This window comes from Erpetoichthys calabaricus, chromosome 14, assembly GCF_900747795.2.
Source record: "Erpetoichthys calabaricus chromosome 14, fErpCal1.3, whole genome shotgun sequence".
Taxonomy (NCBI): Eukaryota; Metazoa; Chordata; class Cladistia; order Polypteriformes; family Polypteridae; genus Erpetoichthys; species Erpetoichthys calabaricus.
The window spans coordinates 107,969,940-107,988,915 of record NC_041407.2 but is presented as its reverse complement, the minus strand read 5'-3'; the positions used below and the strand labels follow the sequence as shown (position 1 = coordinate 107,988,915).

The 18,976-nt window shown below is 39.2% G+C and overlaps 2 protein-coding genes across 3 annotated transcripts in view; one reads left to right on the top strand and one right to left on the bottom strand.

Annotated features, from left to right (window-relative positions):
- The window catches only part of myl4 (myosin, light chain 4, alkali; atrial, embryonic), a 301,275-nt gene that overhangs the window by 148,028 nt on the left and 134,271 nt on the right, over nucleotides 1-18,976 (top strand). The gene's annotated exons all lie outside the window — the stretch shown is intronic.
- The window catches only part of LOC114664762 (sodium channel protein type 4 subunit alpha-like), a 183,074-nt gene that overhangs the window by 84,517 nt on the left and 79,581 nt on the right, over nucleotides 1-18,976 (bottom strand). The gene's annotated exons all lie outside the window — the stretch shown is intronic.

The window sequence follows — 18,976 nt, the reverse complement described above, 5'->3', positions numbered from 1 at the left end:
AATAAAAAAATCCTGGGATGAGATGAGACTTTTTAGCCTGGGACAAGACGTGACTTTTTCAGAGAGATACTTTCACGTCCCGCGAGACCAGACTTTGTGCCACGAGATTTAACCAGGCCTGGGGCCCAAAATAAAAGACAAAGAGTAGATGACAAAGTAGAACGTCATAAAGTGGTTCAAAAACATTGGTGCAATACACATGCAGAGCAGGTTACAGATAATGGAAGTAGGAAAATTGGAAAGTCTCAAAAAACAAATAGTAAAGATCACATTAGCCCAAACAAACGGAAATTATTACTCTGTGAAATAACGGAACAGCGAAAAGAGATCGAATATATTGTTTGGATGTCAGAGACTTATAGATCATCTAATTCATGTTGCCATCAGGGAAAAGTAGTGTTTCTTCCCAATGAAGAGACATATCCACGAGAACTAAAAGAATTGTTGTTTGGTGAAAATGAAATCCACATATGTGTGCAGCAGAGACGCAAAGTGGTTGGCGCATAGTGCAGGCCAGGGGGTGGTTGGAGAGCAAAGTGAGCCTAATAGTGAGTTTAATAAAATTAGTACTTGGTATATCACATAAACAAAACTCACATTGGTCAATGGTTTTATAAAAGCTTAAAAGAAACAACACTGGGGCCCCAAACTTTCTTTTCTTCCATTTTCTGAATCTTCTAACACAGACGCACAAAAAAAAAAAAAAAAAACAACTTGGATGGGACATTAATCTATACAAGGGTCTATTTACTTGTGTGATTTAAAACATAACATTTCAGATTTCTAATAAAATAGACGAGAGGTATCAAGGCCTGCTCATATAAACAAAATTAAAAACAGGACAGAACACTAAGGACTCCAGAATTGTAGTTTCAATGAAAGGAAATATGAATTACTGCTATCAACCTTATAATTCACATTATCTGGTAGGTAGTGAGGCATGGTGGGTAAAGTGAGAGTTTTTAAACCAGAGGGATAAGAGTTCCATCCCCAGTTGTGATTCTTTGTGTAACCCTGAGATTTTCATTTAACCAACCTGCATTCCAAATGTAAAAAAATCATATATGGAAATGTTGCACCCATATAAGCCTGTCACGTGCAGCTATTTGGAATAAAAGGCACTAAATACAATTTTAAAAATGATAATCACATCTTAAGACAGTCAACAGAAGATATTTGTTGATTTCAATTTTGAAAAAAGAAGCCCTTAACAAAATGAAGTCAACTTAAAAACAATGACACAAATATAGTAAAGTAATGATTTACTTCGAAGATGCAAGTGCCACATGAAGTAATAAAACCAAAAAAAGAAAACCTGCAGAACATAAATCTCTACCAACAGGATATTCAGTTTTCCTGTATTTAATACAAATTGCACAGCTGTACTATTACTGCCATGCTCTTGTGTCAGTAATGGTATAATGAATAAACATTGTCTACAACATTTCAGTATTTCATTATTTTGGTACTGCTCTATGTCTTCATCAGATCTGAACACTTCTTGTCAGTTATGGAAGGATCAAAAAGAAATCACACCTAACAAAGAGATGAGATGATCAGGTGGGTGAGGTTGCTCCCACTTATTCTGTGCATACACTATGCAATTTTTTAGAAATTGTGGTCAAGTAACTACTCTTATTGCACGATAGAGTCACCAGTCCTCCATGGGCTCAAACTGTATAAACATGTTCAGTCCGATTGACATACCTCGACGTGGGTGCTCAGTCTATAAGTGAACATGGCCCTGACTGACAGCTTTAACCATTGACATTTCGCAATAAAGCTTTACCCATTCAAAAAAAAAAAAAACAATATGGCCACAGGCTGCATTGCTGGCTCTTGCTGTGCTGAAAGTACAGTGGACCCTTGACTTATGAACTCAATTCGTTCGCGAGGGCTGGTTGTAACTCAAGTTGGTTGTAAGTCAAGATTATTTTTCCCATAAGAAATAATGGAAATACCCATAATGTGTTCCAAACCGCCGACAGCAACACTTACTTAACCCTTTCATAATAAAAAGGGTTGTATAATGTGCATAATTTACCAAAACACCAATAATTTTTCTAATGTACTAACCAAAAAGTTATAAAAAGTGCCTAGCCTACCAGAAACAACAATTTCAAATTAAATGGTGAGTACAGTATGACATCTTTGGGCTGCAGGAAGAGAGGAGGAGGAGAATGAAATGGAAGGTGGTTATTGTTTGGAAGGAGCCTCCTTATACAAATCTTTTCTTTATAAAATTGTTGAGATGGTGGATTTTGACATGCTGTACATATTAGCGAGATCGGTCACACCAACACCACTCTCACACTCTCCACACAATTTCCTTCTTCGTTTCGATTGTGATTGCTTTCTTTACCTTCGTTACCTTCTCTTCCTTCCTTAGCAATTATCGAAATTATATAAATCACTGCACTGACCAAAATTACGTCCACAAACAAATGTATCTGGGCTCCGACTGACACTTACAAACGCTCTCGGCTGTTTGTTTACAATCACGCAAGCGGATACACGTGACCGCATTCGGGTCGTAACGCAAGATGTTGGTCGTAAATCAAAACAAAAATTTTGGTCGTAAATCAAGTTGTTCGCATGTCAGGCTGGTCGTATATCAAGGGTCGACTGTATACAATAAAGAAAAGAAAAAGGTGTAACTAGACACATGAATAGTTGGATGGTTTACTACTGTGTGAGGTTATTTCAGGTTCTTCCAGTAAATGTTTCCCAAGGTACTCTTGTTATTGACCACTTAGTTTGCTTTTTGTAATCAAAAAGGTGAAAATGAACATGACAATGGCAAAACACAAATGTACAATGTACTGCAGTCACTGCACAATGAATTTCAGGAAATGTGATGGAGACATCAGAAAATTGGCTTTTGAGACTACTCACACTACAAGACAGCCAACTACAGTTTCCGACATGACAGACATTCTTCTGATGGTACAACAGCTCAGTCATACGATGAAGTCAAGCATTACAGCCCTTCTCATACTGCACTAGAAATGATGACTGACGAAGCTGGACATTGCAGGCATTGCAATGCGTCTCATATTACATGTGAAACAAGGGTCAATGAAGTTGACATTGTAGCCAACTCAGAAAAATCAGTTGATGGCTGCAAATTGGGCTTAAATCATGCCAAAATCACATAGTGTATGCCAGGGACTGAAGAGTCGTGGGTCATCAGTATGATGTAAGCCATCATATCTCAATGAGGAGAAAAGTGGTGTAAGATACACCAGACCAATTAAATCATTCATATATTAAAAAAGGTGATGCAGGAGTACAGGATCATTTGCGTGATAAGATTAGGTAAAGAGGATTATCAAACTGGTGATAGCCCTTATACCAAGACTTTTGCAGACAGATGCAGGATCATAAGGCCAACAAGGGTGCACAACTAAATAGGGAAGTGTAGGGAGGTGGACAATCAGGATCATAGGAGTGATGGAGGACCTTGAATTTAAATCATGGTGTAAGAGGGCACCATCATGTACATAAGAGTCCCTTGTTCTTAAATTAGTAGGACTGACAGGGATCATGATCAACAGACCAATGAAGGTACTTCACAGGTGGCGCAGTGGTAGTGCTGCTGCTTTGCAGTAAGGAGACTGTGGAAGGTTGTGGGTTCGCTTCCCGGTTCCTCCTTGTGTGGATAGCGCTTTGAGTACTGCACAAAAGTGCTATATAAATGTAATGAATTATTATTATTACTTACTGTACATTTAAAGTAGGATCATAATGGCAATAGGTAACCTACAGATGCATCTCAATAAATTATAATATCATCGAAAAAGTTAATTTATTTCAGTAATTCAATTCAAAAAGTGAAATTCATATATTATATAGATTCATTAAACACAGAGTGATATATTTCAACTGTTTATTTCTTTTCATTTTGCCGATTATGGCCTACAGGTAATGAAAACTCAAAATTCAGTATCTCAGAAAATTAGAATATTACATAAGACCAATAAAAAAAAAAAAGTTTTTAATAAAGAAATGTTGGCCTACTGAAAAGTATGTCCATGTATGCACTCAGTACTTGGTCAGGGCTCCTTTTGCATGAATTACTGAATCAATGTGGCGTGGCATGGAGGCAACCAGCCTGAGAGCAACCAAGTGCACCCCAGGACTTAAAGACATGTCCTACTCTGACAGACTCAGAGAGAATAAAACCTGTTAAGTCTCGAGGAGAGGAGACTGCGTGGAGACCTCAACCAGGATTTTAAAATCCTCAAAGGCATTGATAAAGTGGATTCAGCAACATTCTTGTGGCTTAAGGGTGAATCACGTACTCAAGGACATCAGTGGAAATTAAGGGGAAACCAGGAAGTACATCTTTATGCAAAGAGTTGTGGCACTCGGAACAAACTACTGCGACATGTAGTTGAAGCAGAAACCTTGAAAACCTTCCAGAAGAATCTGGATGAGATATTGGAACAGCTTAGCTATTAGTTAAACAAACTGGCTTGATGGACTGACTGGTCTCCTCTCGTTTGACAAATGTCTTATGTTCTTATGGAGTGCCCTTCATAAATGTGAATTATTTCCTTGCCACTTAAATGCTGCTGGGCAATTGAAGGGAGGTTGGAGGGGTGATGCAAAGGTCTGTCCAAACCAGATATTTCTGCTGTGTCTTTTCTTTTAAACCCACTCATAGTCTCCATCAAGTAAAACACAATAGCAACACTACTTGCAAATCCCACAAAACAATCAGATTTATAGTCACACCTTTCAGCTAGTGAACAACTGTTGTCCTGGAGCACTAGCCAATGGAGCTCACAATGAGTTAATCCGTCAAACACATGAGCGTTCTGCCAAAATCTGGTAAGAAGACCTTGCAGAGATGAGCTGAGCCAGCAGATGCCTGTGACACTGTTGGCACAGGTTTATAAAAGCCAAGCCAGCTGTGGAATAAAGTGGCCTGTCTGTCTCTGATCCATCATTTCAGTGAAATCCATGGATTATGCCTTAAACCAAACACCCCCTTCCAATCCCCTTAGTACTGGAGTAATATTCACATTACTGAAACTTATTCTGAATAGCATGCTAGTCCATTGTAGAGGCACACAGTAGATAAACACCTACTGCTTAAGATACATTTTGAAATTTTATTATGTTTTAATATTTTGAAAGGGGGATTGCTGAGCTTCAATTTCAGGCATGTTTTATTATGTTCCTGCCTGAGGAAAATGTTACCGTTTTTATTTATATTTTAAGTGTACTACAGGATTTAGTATTTCTTCATCTGTACTGTGTTAATTAGAGTGCACATGATGGATGTTAAAGACCACCTCTTTGTCACAAAAGCTGAATAATAAATTTGAGTGGAGCAAATTTTGTACCAAAGGAAAAAAAAGTTTCAGCTTCTTCAGAGTGAGTCCTGGGGGGAGAATGCCTTCAGATTAAAGTGCTTTTTAAGGATGAATCTTTGTGGAAGTACACCATCAAAGCAAAGAACTTTCACAGTTTGATTTTTGAGGCAACAGCTTGCCTTCCAGCCACAGACCGTTTTCGAGTGGTGAATGCTAATTTTCAGTCATAGAGAAATTCCGAGTTTTCAGCTTTGTGACGGCTGATCACATAAACATCTGAGTTCTTTCAAGTGATGCTTTTATATTGACAATTCAACTCATATTTGCATAGTTTTATAGTTTTTATCTTGTAGCAGATCGCCATCATGTCCTCATATGCAATTTAATAGGTGAAGCAGTGCTTGTTATTGGTATTCAAGTTTTGATCCTCGCTCTTCTGAATCTACTAGGTTTCTGTCTTGGTGTTCTGGCTTTAATTATTTAGTAAGTGAGTAACAGCTCATTGAAATTGTAACCTGACCAAGATTAGAGTTAAGCCCTATGATTTAGAAAAACAAATTTCAGTGTTTAGAACAAGTTTTTCAGTTTCTGAATTTACCTCTAGTTCTCAAAAAAAAAAGTGTGTGTGTTATTTCTGAAAGAAGTACAGATCTCCTGACTAACTGCTTAGAACTCCACAGCACTGCTCTCTAACACAGTGGCAGTGGTCAACTCAGGGTGGCTGGTCTGGAAAAAGCATGGGCTCTTGTTATCCGAGTTGTGGATTTTTTGGGTTATTTTATTTTTCTGATACTTACAAAAATCTCTGGACTGTGAGGAGACATTCAGATCCACAGTACAAATATATGGAAGACTGGGGGCATCATGTAAGCTTCATGTCCACAGACACTATTATACAACCGGTTATCAGGCCTCAGCTCAGTTAAGCCACATCTTAAAAATGAGTCTTTAATGGCAAACCCATTACCAGCAGCAGAATAAAAAGCAGCTAGTCAATCAGAACCCTGTATTTTATACAACACCTTTTATAGGCAGCACAAATCAAGGAAACATGCTTTATAAGGAAATACGTAACATTACAATGTTAAAGATGTCAATCATTCAGACACTATTAAATTTATATTATGCATTTCACAGTGAGCATTATCAAAAACATTTGCTTAAATGTGCACAAAATTACACTTCAGTCAGTTTTCCCAACCAATTCAGACCTGTAGAGAGTATTTTATTTCCCAAGGAATTGTGGAATAAATCAGTTTTGTATTTTACACAGTGTAATTCTTAGTCAGTCCATCTATATTGTTTTATAGTGTGTTTGTTTTTTTTACAACTATATGTGTATTCTTTAATTTACCAATCTAAATGAGATTCAAAATCTCTCTCTGGAGAGAGCATCTTGGCCAATTATGTGAACATAAGCACTAAGAAAACTAAAGCAGCAAAAAAAAAAATCAAACCTACAAAGAAGAAGAAGATAAAAAGCAACCTCACAAAACAATTCACAACTTTAAAAATAAGCTAAATCGGTCAGACTATCCCATTTTAATATACAATTATCCTTTCACAGCAGACAGTATTACAAATCATTTTGGAAGGCCCATCACAAAAGAACAGAAATTCATCAATCTACCCATTTTCATTGCCTGCTTATTTCATTCTATACAGGGGGTGCAAAGCCAGGACCTACCATGGATGGATCAGGAGCAAGTCAAGAACCTACAATGGATGAGATGCCAATACTTAACAACACACACATGCTCACTATCAACAGACCAACTCAACCTAATCTGCACATTTGGGGTGTTTGGAAGAAACTCACTTGAACAGTGGCGGAGCAAGCAAACTCCAAATACTGTAGACAATGACCAGGTCAAGAAATTGAACCCAAGTCTCCTGGAGATGAGAGGTTGTATCACTACCTACAGCCTACTGTACTGATTTAAACAATCAATGTCAGTCAGTCAGTCATTATCCAATCCACTATATCCTAACACAGGGTCACGGAGGTCTGCTGGAGCCAATCCCTGTCAACACAGGGCACAAGGCAGGAACAAACCCTGGGCAGGGCACCAGCCCACCGCAGGGCACACACACACACACACCCACACACTAGGGACAATTTAGAATCGCCAATGCACCTAACCTGCATGTCTTTGGACTGTGTGAGGAAACCGGAGCACCCGGAGGAAACCCACACAGACACAGAGGAGAACATGCAATCTCCACGTAGGGAGGACCCAGAAGTGAACCCAGGTCTCCTTACTGCAAGGCAGCAGCGCTACCACTTGCCACCGTGCTGCCCAAAAATCAATGTACCAGTTTTATTATATATCTCCTTTCAACCTATATTGTCTAATACAGCAACTTTCAAACGTTGAACAAATCACTAATTTGCCTTTCAATCTAAGCGAGGGCCATCACAAAACACTTTGCAGCACATAGTCTGATTGAAAAAGAATTATTAAACATATTCATTTTATTTATTGGATGCCTTTCACTGGAAACTTTTCTTTAAATAATTTTGTATATTTCATTTGAAATAAAACCATTATCTTTATTGATACAGTGCTGTTCATGGCAAGCACTATCATGAATCATTTTTAAAAATACAGTACATTATAAGTGCTCCATTAATTAGTGAATGTTATCAATTTTACTTTATAAGTCATATTTCATAGCAGACAATATTACAAGCTTTATACACAGAATATCACCATCAAAGATGACTTATACACCGAGTATGTTTGCCAGTACAGGTTCCCAATCCTTTACTCAAAATCTTTGCTGACTGCATTCAAAACTCAAACATTATGAACCTAGAGATTTGCAAAGGTGAGGTCATAGGTACAAGTAAGAAAATACTCACAATTCTGGAGTTTGAGGTAAAATGATGTTAAAACCCAGGGGGCAAAGTTGGGACAAAACACTGGAAATGACCAGTGGGCATGGAGTGCAAGTACTCAACTAGGGATGGTCATTTTGAATAATTTGCTATTTCAATACTTTGGTGAACAAAGAATGCCTCATCCCTTCATCCTTTAACTAGGCTTTAAACATTTTTTTTTCAACTGAAGGTGTGATTTTAGCAATCCATGATGGGTGTGATTGTTGTCCCTCGTATAAGTATAGGATGCTTAGGCACATGGGGAGAACATGCAAACTCCACACAGGGAGAACCCAGGAAGCGAACCCAGGTCTCCTAATTGCAACAACAACAACATTTATTTATATAGCACATTTTCATACAAATAATGTAGCTCAAAGTGCTTAATGTAGCTCAAAGTCACTACCACTGCGCCACCGTGCCGCACTTAGATCAAACATATTACATAGAAAAATTAAACCAACACTTAAATTGAACTGATGATTGATGCATATTATGACTGTTCTTCCTACGATTTAAACTTGTGGATGCCGGTTAAAATTAAACATATCTAAAAGATTAACAGCGGCTGGAATGAAAGATTATTTGAACCTGGTGGTTTTTATCCTAGGAACCTTGAATCTGTGAATTAAAGGCAACAGCTTAACTTGAGAATTGTAGTGGACCAGTCCTGTGTGACAGAAGAGACACTGCTTCTGTTGCTTATTAAACAGGTCTGTGAGGTTTGACCATTGAGACCTTAACATTGTACTGCTTCGTTTTATAATTTGATTTCCAAACAAGGCCAGCAGATCATAAGTAAAGACAATTTGGTACATGATTTATAAACGAGTGACATAAGGGTAGGACGTCCACTAAAAAGACTTGGCTTCCTTAAGCAGTAGAAAAAAAACGAAAAAGGAAAACAAATCCCATACTGATATCAGGTCAACTTCACCTCAGTTTTTTGTTCATTAGCTCATTACAATGAACACAAGAGACTAATTGATGAGTGAAAGGTCCCATATACAGAAAAACAACTTTCTTTTTTATATCGTGTTTAACAAATTACGAGTATATAACATTTTTAAACGGACCATGACCCTTTGTGGCAAAAAACGATGTGTAACTGATCGTTTTGGGTTCGCATATTTGCACCAAATAAAATAAAATACAACCCGAATCGTTCGGGTTTGGTGCGGCTTGGCGAGTCTTATCCCCTGCGGTCACTCCGTTGTCCTCCGCACTGCTGCTCTCTTCTATGTCGGACTGCTCATAACTGCTAAAAGCGGCGCCTTTTCCAGACTATTCTGTAAAGTCGATCTTACTATTCTCAGCTGTAAAATTCAAGACTTTTTATCATTTTTTTTTTAAATTTAGGTACAGTTTTCACAAACACAGTCTTCAGCGCCCTGTCTGGCATGTATTTATTTAATTTTCGGTGCACCACAGGGGGATCTCGTTTTGACCGACCACCTCATGTAAGCGCTTATTAAGTATGCAGTTAGACATTTGCTCTGACCGCTCCCCACCAATATCAACCAATAGGTCTCATATTTTTGCTTTAAGTGGTTTTAATTTAGGTCTGATTACAAAGGGTTTAAAATCGTGAGGACTGAATAACGGTGAGGATGTGTGCTGAATATCGCATTGGCTACGAGAGCCTGTTCTGTTGGTTAAAAGTGAACTTTTCCTGCTATCGGGCATTTTTGTTCTCTGAAGTCCTATTCGAACGGGATTAGCTTTACACCAGAAGGTGGGGTAAAGTAATTATTACCAGAAGACCTCTGTAATTTTACTCCCGTCCGAATCGCTCATATGCTAAGGTCCCTTTGCGAACAGGGCTCCAAGGTGTGCACCCAGGTCCACCAAAGGGTAGATCTGGCTGTGTGAGTTTGCTTCAACTTACAAAAAGATAACATAACATAAAAGACTAATTCTTACTCCACTGATGTCCGTCTGTCACGCGATTACTTAATGGGGCTACATACAACGTTGACCTTTGTCTTACTCGAAAGCTTATGACCTGATATGTTCTGGAAATTCAAAAAATGTAGCAAATGCATTTTACATTAGGGGTGTAGGTCCGAGCGTTTCACAAGTAATAGTAATAATGTGGTGTATAACAGCATCGACTTGTAGAAAATGTTATATCCTAAAAAGTGTTTTGTGCTAAATATGACATGTGTACGGCACTACATATTATAGAGAGCTCAGACGCAACAAAACAGCCAACAAAACCCCAGAAATCAGTTTTGATGTAATTTATATCTTTTCATGTTTTAAAATGCTTTAGAGATTGTTCTTAATGTTACAATATTTCTTTCCCCCGAATGTAACATTATGATCCTAAAAAGTGTGCTGTTTAGAATGTATTCGTTCTAAATCGCATATAAAATATCCACATGCCGGACCGACGCGTAAGGTTTATTTGCGGGCCCCTGTCGGTGTGCATGACTTTAAATTTCTGCAGTTGACTTATGAAGCTCTCCCAATTAAAACACGGTACAACACCCTACTACTACAGGAAAGCAAAAAGAAATACAAACGACACCAGCTCGTGTACCGACTCCTAGGTTTACATCTTTAATCTTTTCACCGCAACCACCCGTGTACAGCAATGCGACATGACAAAGATAACGACTGGTTCAAGGCTGTTAACTAGCAACTGGTAATGAAAAAAAAAAGTTAATTTAGGTTTCAGAAATTTAAAACGCGAATCAGTTAAAATGAAGGCATCAGAGTAGGTTCCATTTTATTTCAAATTTTGTAATTACATCCTGGTAAGGTAACTCTAACTCAGTGTTTTCTCCGCGTTTACCGTCTCGCGACCATGTATTAACTGTAGAAATGTTTAATAACGACCAGCTGGGACGAGTTTCCCATTGTTAAATCGCGCTTGAATGCAACATGAGGGTCCCCCTTGGTGAATCGAACGTATGAGCGTTTTGGGGGCAACACGTCTGGAGAATATTGTTTAGTGTTGTCCCAACGTCGAACCTACTATTACACCACGACAGAAACCTGCGGCCCACTGGAGACAGTCAGTGCCCTAAAAGTGGGGCGCAACCCAATGGTTGTGAAACACCGCTATAAATCACACATTTACCGTACATTACTTTCATAAAATATGACACATAGCTGCGCACTTACCCATAGCAGTAACGGACAAGATTTCTGCCATGCCAGTGGTTCCTTCCACTTCTTCATGCACTCAACCTTAAGGACCATTCCCATGGTGTTACTTTACGCTGTTAGGATACCTGTATGTCCAATACCTTTAATATTCGCCTACACGTTGAATTTCATTAATAAATAAACTTTTCCAATTAATCTTAATGCAATAGGTAAAGCTTGAGTGTCGCGCCAAACAAAAACAAACCTTAAAAAAGCGCGCAAAAAAGAGACTCAATCAAGAGTGTGTCACGTGAAAGACGCAGACTATAAGCCAATCAGTGACTGCAACATCATTATGACGTATTCGTGGAGGCACATGGCTAGGCATGAGCGGCAAGCAACAGAACACTGAAGTTTATGGCAGATTCTGGAAGAAACGTATCGGATTTAAAGGAAACATCCACCTTAGCTTTATTATCTTGTTGCACATATATTCATTAGTGCATGGTGAGTCTGTGAAATTATTAATAGTTGCTGGCGTATTTCTGTTTTTGGAAGTAACGACCATTTAATAATGTCGCCTACTGTCCCAGGGTTGGGAGCGAGATCCTGCCTCAAGTGGAGGAGTTCAAATATCTCGGGGTCTTGTTCACGAGTGAGGGAAGAATGGAGCGGGAGATCGATAGGCGGATCGGTGCGGCGTCCGCAGTGATGCGGGCTCTGCATCGGTCTGTCGTGGTGAAAAAGAAGCTGAGCCGTAAGGCAAAGCTCTCAATTTACCAGTCGATCTATGTTCCTACCCTCACCTATGGTCATGAACTATGGGTAGTGACCGAAAGAACGAGATCGCAAATACAAGCGGCTGGAATGAGTTTCCTCCGCAGGGTGTCTGGGCTCTCCCTTAAAGATAGGGTGAGAAGCTCAGACATCCGGAGGAGCTCAGAGTAGAGCCGCTGCTCCTCCGCATCGAGAGGAGTCAGATGAGGTGGCTCCGGCATCTGATCAGGATGCCTCCTGGACGCCTCCCTGGTGAGGTGTTCCGGGCACGTCTAAGCGGGAGAAGGCCCCGGGGAAGACCCAGGACACACTGGAGGGACTGTGTCTCTCGGCTGGCCTGGGAACGCCTGGGGATTCTCCCGGAAGAGCTAGAAGAAGTGGCCGGGGAGACGAAAGTCTGGGCATCTCTGCTCAAGCTGCTGCCCCCCGCGATCCGACCTCGGATAAGCGGAAGAGGATGGATGGCCTACTGTCGCTCCTCTTAAATATGGTGTTCCTCAGAGATCCATTTTGGGTCAAATGTTATTCTCTATATACCTTCACCCTATTGGAGCGATTTTTTGGAAATTTAACATTTCTTTTCACTGCTATGCTGATGATACTCAGATTTATATTCCTGTCTGCAACTCTGCAACAAATCAACTCCACAACTGTCTGTCTGAACTAAGATCCTGGATGGCTAATAATTTTCTTGATCTGAATCAAAATTAAACGGAGGTGCTTATAGTGGGTCCATCAGCTAAAGCCCAAATTGGTCTTGGACTTCTCGGCTCTTTCTCTATCTTTTCCAAACCTCAAGTCCGCAATCTTGGTGTTACCTTTGATAGTAACCTCTCTTTTGAGAAACAAGTAAATTCTGTAGTCAAGAGTTGCTTTTTCCAACTATTAGGACTTGAGAAAAGACTTGAGGCTGTAATTGCTGCCAAAGGTGCATCGACAAAGTATTGAGCAAAGGCTGTGAATACTTATGTACATGGGATTTCTCAGTTTTTTTATTTTTAATAAGTTTGCAAAAACCTCAAGTAAACTTTTTCTCACGTTGTCATTATTGGATGTTGTGTGTAGAATTCTGAGGAAAAAAATGAATTTAATCCATTTTGGAATAAGGCTGTAACATAACAAAATGTGGAAAAAGTGATGCGCTGTGAATACTTTCCGGATGCACTGTATCCTGTACAACTCTTACATCTCTGCCACTCCTGACTTCCTCATACAATACCACAGCTCATCTCGAGGCACCCTGTCATTTGCTTTCTCCAGGTCCACAAAGATGCAATGCATCTCCTTCTGGCCTTCTCTACATTTCTCCATCAACATCCTCAGAGCATACATCACATTTGTGGTGCTCTTTCTTGGCATGACACCATCCTGCTGCTCACTAATCGTCACCTCACTTCTTAACCTAGCTTCCATTACTCTTTCCCATAACTTCATGCTGTGGCTCATTAATTTTATCCCCCTGTAGTTAGTGCAGTCCTGCACATCCCCCTTATTCTTAAATATCGGCACCAGTACACTTCTTCTGCACTCCTCAGACATCCTCTCACTTTACAAGATTCCATTAAACAATCTGGATAAAAAATCCACTGTCGTCTCTCCTAAACACTTCCATACTTCCACAGGTATGTCATCTTTAACAACGGCCTTTCCATTCTTCATCCTCTTCATTGCTGTCCTTACTTTCTCCTTGCTAATCTGTTGCACTTCCTGATTCACTATCTCCACATCATCCAACCTCTTCTCTCTCTCCTTCTCTTCATTCATCAGCCTCTCAAAGTACTTTTTCCATCTGCTCAACACACTCTCCTCGCTTGTGAGTACGTTTCCATCTTTATCCTTTATCACCCTAACCATCTTTCCCAGCTCGGTTCCTCTGTAGCCCATCGGTCCTTTTCTCCCTCCTTAGTGTCCAACCTCTCATACAACTCATCATACACCTTTTCTTTAGCCTTCGCCACCTCTCTCTTCACCTTGCACCTTATCTCCTTGTCTACTTTCTGCATCTCTCTGACTATCCCACTTCTTCTGTGCCATCCTCTTCCTCGGTATACTGTCCTGTATTTCCTCATTCCACCACCAGGTTTCCTTTTCCTCTTTCCAGATGTCACGCCAAGCACCCTTCTTGCTGTCACCCTTACTAAATCTGCTGTAGTTTCCCAGCTGTCTAGTAATTGTTCATTGCCACCCAGAGCCTGTCTCATCTCCTCCCTAAACTCAACCTTGCAGTCTTCCTTTTTCAACTTCCACCATTTGATCGTTGGCTCTGCCCTCACTATCTTCCTCTTCTTGATCTCCAACATCATCCTACAGACCACCATCCTATGCTGCTTAACTACACTTTCCCCTGCCACCACTTTGCAGTCTTCAATCTCGTTCAGATCAACTCTTCCGCATAGGATGTAATCTACTTGTGTGCATCTTCCTCCACTCTTGTACGTCACCCTATGTTCCTCCCTCTTCTTAAAATACATATTCACCACAGCCATGTCGATCCTTTTGGCAAAATCCACTATCCTCTGACCTTCTTCTTTCCTCTCCTTGACACCATACCTACCCATCATGTCCTCGTCTCCATTGTACCCTTCACCAACATGCCCATTGAAATCCGCTCCAATCACCACTTTCTGTCCCTTGGGTACACTGTTCATCACTTCATCCTAAATGGAGGAAACTGCTTTGCTTCTCTCTCTTTTCTTCAACTACATTCTGGTGATGTTTTGCGTGAATAAACTTCTGGGTGATCTTGGTTAGTTTGGTCAGGCTTGCCATTTTCTTCTTATTTAAGGTTTCTTTTATACTAAGTTCTGGTCTTTTTTTGTTTAGAAGTGGCTTTTATTGGGACAGAGAAAAAAGAAAAAAACAGGAGTTTTTTTTTTTTTTTTTAGTTTTTTTGTAAAAAAGAAAAAAAGGCTAAGGGTTTCTTTTAATATGGGTTCTAGAGTGTGTCACGTGAAAGACGCAGACTATAAGCCAATCAGTGACTGCAACGTCATTATGACGTAGTCGTGGAGGCACATGGCTAGGCATGAGCGGCAAGCAACAGAACACTGAAGTTTATGGCAGATTCTGGAAGAAACGTATCGGATTTAAAGGAAACATCCACCTTAGCTTTATTATCTTGTTGCACATACTGTATATTCATTAGTGCATGGTGAGTCTGTGAAATTATTAATAGTTGCTGGCGTATTTCTGTTTTTGGAAGTAACGACCTAATCAATGACTTTGTTAAATGGTCCGACTCAAACCACCTACACCTGAACACCAGCAAAACCAAGGAGCTGGTGGTGGATTTTAGGAGGCCCAGACCCCTCATAGACCCAGTGATCATCAAAGGTGACTGTGTGCAGATGGTGCAGACCTATAAATATCTGGGAGTGCAGCTGGATGATAAATTAGACTGGACTGCCAATACTGATGCGCTGTGCAAGAAAGGACAAAGCCGGTTATACTTCCTTAGAAGGCTGGCTTCCTTCAACATCTGCAATAAGATGCTGCAGATGTTCTATCAAACAGTTGTGGCGAGCGCCCTCTTCTACGCAGTGGTGTGCTGGGGAGGCAGCATTAAGAGGAAAGATGCCTCACGCCTGGACAAACTGGTGAGGAAGGCAGGCTCTATTGTTGGCATGGAGCTGGACAGTTTAACATCTGTGGCAGAGCGAAGGGCGCTCAGCAGGCTCCTATCAATTATGGAGAATCCACTGCATCCACTAAATAATGTCATCTCCAGACAGAAGAGCAGCTTCAGTGACAGACTGCTGTCACTGTCCTGCTCCACAGACAGATTGAGGAGATCGTTCCTCCCCCAAACTATGCGACTCTTTAATTCCACCAGGGGGGGTAAACGTTAATATTTAACATTATACATAGTTATTGTCTGTTTTTTTCACCTGTATTATTATCATTCTTTAATTTAATATTATTTATTGTATCAGTATGCTGCTGCTGAAGAATGTGAATTTCCCATTGGGATTAATAAAGTATCTATCTATCTATCTATCTATCTATCTATCTATCTATCTATCTATCTATCTATCTATCTATCTATCTATCTATCTATCTATCTATCTATCTTTAATAATGTCGCCTACTGTCCCAGGGTTGGAAGCGAGATCCTGCCTCAAGTGGAGGAGTTCAAATATCTCAAGGGCTTGTTCACGAGTGAGGGAAGTTTTTTAATAAGTGATTTTGGCCAAATAGAGCACTATCCGGGGTTTTCTTTGTTAAGTAATCTATTGATTTCTAAGCGGGCTTCCCAATACAATTCAAATATTAAGTTATCCTACGTATCACAATCTGCATTTTTTGTTGTGTTTATTTATTTTAGAGTTCTAAAAAACTATGTAAGGATTATTTGACAAAAGCTTGAACTACAATCACTGGGTTTGTTAATCTAGTAGTATTAAAAGTATCTGAACAACTACTTCCTAGTATTCAGTCTAATAGGACAATTCTGTCTAGTTTCTCCTAAGGCTGCTATCAATTATGGAGAATCCACTGCATCCACTAAACAGCGTCATCTCCAGACAGAATAGCAGCTTCAGTGACAGACTGCTGTCACCGTCCTGCTCCACTGACATACTGAGGAGATCGTTCCTCCACCACACTATGCGACTCTTCAATTCCACCCAGGGGGGTAAACGTTAACATTATTCAAAGTTATTGTCTGTTTTTACCTACATTTTTATTACTCTTTAATATTGTTTTTTGTATCAGCACATTTTTATTACTCTTTAATATTGTTTTTTGTATCAGTATGCTGCTGCTGGAGTATGTGAATTTCCCCTTGGGATTAATAAACTATCTATCTATCTATCTATCTATCTATCTATCTATCTATCTATCTATCTATCTATCTATCTATCTATCTATCTATCTATCTATCTATCTATCTATCTATTTGCTAAACACAGTCACAAATGCTAATGAAACAGTGGCAGTATAATCAATTACCCCTAAATGGAGCACAATCAGAAATTCAATACAGTTTCCCTATTCAGGTAAGGCAGCAAAAAACAGACTATGCAAACAGGTAACACAACACAATGTACATCCTAGCAGCAAAGAAAAAGACAACCACAGGGTTCTAATAAATAACCTTATGGTTAACAATGATTTTTTTTTCAGTGAAACTGTAATGTATCAGTAAACGGTATGTAGCATATTTTGAAGGTAGAAAAATATAGATTTTATAGAACTTGGCTGTAAAAAAATAATGAAATGTGTTGATATACAGGTAATTTGCAGTAGAACATAAGGTAACTCCCATTTTTCAGAAAAGGTATTTTACTTTCACCATTTACAGTATTATTACCGTTAAATTTACTGACATTTTTACAGTGTATGCAGGTGATGCATTTCATTTTGGTATGGTTTTATCATGTCACAATTAAAAACATATCAACCAAACGATTGATTGCTTTTCACTACGGCATGCAGTTTTATTGTCAGTTTAAAATGCAACGCAAATGCTTAGTGCATTTCAATTTATGCCCATAGATCACATGTAATAACTACAGTAAAAGCAAAGCATACTATTACGTTTTGACTAGTGGCAGCTCCATATATATTGCACTATAATTCAATGCCATGCTTTAACTGGGCCAAAACTAAATGTAATCAAATGGCCAATCAGCATTAAAACATGGGGAAAGAGGCCCCATGTGCAAATTCCACACAGATAATGAAAGTGTCCTGAAACAGCAATGTTAACCACTATGGTTACAGGACATGGCTGCACAAATATATAAGGTAATATGTGTGATATTGTGCCTCAGTAAATTAGTACTTCCATGAAGAGCTGTTCAGTTCTTGGCTTGGTTCAACCATTGCTTAGAACTTGAACTTTCTCGCCATGTATGTTTAGATTTTTTTAACACATTAGTTTGCTCCCTTATCTGAAAACATACATTTGACTTTCCACTGAAAAATAGAACGGAATTATATCCAGGCATGTTTCCTGCCTCACACCTTATGCTGTAGGTATAGGCTGCAGCTTTGAGAGCCTACATTTTGATTTTTTTTAGTTTAAGAATGTTAAGCAAATGTCTTTTGTCATAATATGATATACAGTATAATAATCCAATATAAAATTAAATCTGATTCAAGGTTGCCATGGTGTCTGGAGACGTTCAAAGTACCATTGAGCCCAAGGCAGGAAATAGCCCTGTACAGGATTTCAGTCTTTTGAAGGGCTGAGTGGCACAAACACACCCATGTTCACAAAACACAGACCCGATTTGGAATTGCAAGCCAGCCTAATAAGCATTTCTTTCAGGATGTGGGAGGAAAACCCATGAAGGCAGACACAATCATCGGGCATGGGTTGAATCCATTAAGTGGCAGCACTACTTACTCACTGTGCACCCTATATTATATTATATTATATTATATTATATTATATTATATTATATTATATTATATTATACTTGGCACAGCATGATGACACAGTGTTTAGTGCTGCTTTACATCTTGTGACTCTAAAACTGTCCCATTGTGAATGTGTTTGTGTATGCCCTGCTGTGTACTGCGTTTGCAAATATGATTTGGATTGGGTGTTTAGAAACTAAATTATTCTATTGTATTTTATTAAAAACTATTCCATTATGCTTGGGAAAGTATGATGGTCCAGTGATTAGTGCTGCTTTAAAGTTAGTGACACTAAATTTGTTCTATTGTGGACATGTTTGTGTGTGCCCTTCTAAGGACTGCATTTGCACTCTCAAGTGGATTAAGTGTGTTTGGAAACTGTATTATTATTTTATATTAATATTATATTATAATTAGTTAAACATTGCTTGAAATAGCTCTTTATTACCTACCACTGCTTCTGCGTACTAGATACTGATGAGTTCATAAAACACTCAGTTTAGGCTTTAAATCTGGATAAGACATTTTT